Source organism: Schistocerca piceifrons, unplaced genomic scaffold (assembly GCF_021461385.2).
Source record: "Schistocerca piceifrons isolate TAMUIC-IGC-003096 unplaced genomic scaffold, iqSchPice1.1 HiC_scaffold_958, whole genome shotgun sequence".
In the NCBI taxonomy this organism is placed as follows: Eukaryota; Metazoa; Arthropoda; class Insecta; order Orthoptera; family Acrididae; genus Schistocerca; species Schistocerca piceifrons.
Window position 1 is genome coordinate 67,501 of NW_025729232.1, and position 2,500 is coordinate 70,000.

Below are 2,500 nucleotides of genomic sequence, written 5' to 3' on the forward strand. Positions count from 1 at the left end.
TCGCCATCTGTGAAAATAGGGCGACACCACATGCAATACCGCCATCTATGCGCATCGGACAACACTACGTCCGCACCACAAAACATACCGCCATCTGTAGGTCTCCCGCAACATGACCTCCTCCAACGACGATACCGCCATCTATGCGACGCCAAGCCGATTAAGACAGCGATGGCGCCACAGTGCCCGCCTTTCGACGCCACCCACAAAGCCTGCAGCCTCTGTCGACCATAGCACCCAATCTCCAGTGGCTCTGCCGCACGAAGCCGTGGACCGGCAATGACTCCACCCGCACCCGTTCGTGCACCACCCCAACCGCCACACGCGCACCTCCAGCGGATGAACGGCGGAAGTTTCCCGCACTCGTAAAGTGCAATCCACCCCTATAACTTGCGTTTCATGAAGAGTTATTTCCAATATGCGACATTCCCGCTGTCCCTATACATGAGCCGCGACCTGTACCACTTACGAGCGAGAGACGCGATCGCGTTGCTCACTGTACGGCGTCCGATACCGAGCCATCAGCATGTCGGTCCCCATGCGCGTTGCACTCGCACTCGCAGTCGCAAAAACGTGGGGCAAATATATTACGCGGAAGAGCTATAACAGACCGAGCCCCACTGCATGGGGGGAGTCTTTGTCACTAATGTACACAGATGGAACATTTTGGACTGGAACCAGATTACCCGTACACACGGCGCTGATTAGTAATCAATGCAGAGCCATCAAACTACAGCAAATATACACAACTGTCCGTATACATGCTGAAAGAGTCTGCCCACAATGGGAACCACACGTCAGCCAGACACTCTGATCACGCACCACTCTCTGCTTCTAACAGGCGCACATACAATATGTAAGCACCAGCATGGAACAACATCCAGTGCATCTTCTCCGCCACATTACACAATCCACACTATCACAACCAGACCAGGAGGTCCATGCGGAAAATACAATATCCCAGCCTTTCGACATCCACCATTGCGCAGACCAGGCACCAACACCCACACATGTCCTATACAACGGTGCACCCAACATCACAATAGTACCTCCTGTCACAGCGCACAAACAATGACATGAGTCAAAGACACAGGTCTCACACAAGCATAGAATTGGAGCGCCGCCTCTAATAAGCCAAAGGTGCATCCTGACGTGACAAATCTGATCATGTCACAAGCATTCACTTACTATAATCACTATCAACGAACCTGCCGCCCCCGCCCCCCCCCCCCCCCTACACCTTTCCTTACAACAACGTGTAACCTAACCTAACCTAACCTAACCTATGTTGTACCTTAACCTAACCTATGTTGTACCTTAACCTAACCTATGTTGTACCTTAACCTAACCTATGTTGTACCTTAACCTAACCTATGTTGTACCTTAACCTAACCTATGTTTGTACCTTAACCTAACCTATGTTGTACCTTAACCTAACCTATGTTGTACCTTAACCTAACCTATGTTGTACCTTAACCTAACCTATGTTGTACCTTAACCTAACCTATGTTGTACCTTAACCTAACCTATGTTGTACCTTAACCTAACCTATGTTGTACCTTAACCTAACCTATGTTGTACCTTAACCTAACCCATGTTGTACCTTAACCTAACCCATGTTGTACCTTAACCTAACCCATGTTGTACCTTAACCTAACCCATGTTGTACCTTAACCTAACCCATGTTGTACCTTAACCTAACCCATGTTGTACCTTAACCTAACCCATGTTGTACCTTAACCTAACCCATGTTGTACCTTAACCTAACCCATGTTGTACCTTAACCTAACCCATGTTGTACCTTAACCTAACCCATGTTGTGCCTTAACCTAACCCATGTTGTGCCTTAACCTAACCCATGTTGTGCCTTAACCTAACCCATGTTGTGCCTTAACCTAACCCATGTTGTGCCTTAACCTAACCCACGTTGTGCCTTAACCTAACCCACGTTGTGCCTTAACCTAACCCATGTTGTGCCTTAACCTAACCCATGTTGTGCCTTAACCTAACCCATGTTGTGCCTTAACCTAACCCATGTTGTGCCTTAACCTAACCCATGTTGTGCCTTAACCTAACCCATGTTGTGCCTTAACCTAACCCATGTTGTGCCTTAACCTAACCCATGTTGTGCCTTAACCTAACCCACGTTGTGCCTTAACCTAACCCACGTTGTGCCTTAACCTAACCCACGTTGTGCCTTAACCTAACCCATGTTGTGCCTTAACCTAACCCATGTTGTGCCTTAACCTAACCCATGTTGTGCCTTAACCTAACCCACGTTGTGCCTTAACCTAACCCACGTTGTGCCTTAACCTAACCCACGTTGTGCCTTAACCTAACCCACGTTGTGCCTTAACCTAACCCACGTTGTGCCTTAACCTAACCCACGTTGTGCCTTAACCTAACCCACGTTGTGCCTTAACCTAACCCACGTTGTCCCCTAAAGTAACCCACGTTGTCCCCTAACGTAACCCACGTTGTCCCCTAACGTAACCCATGT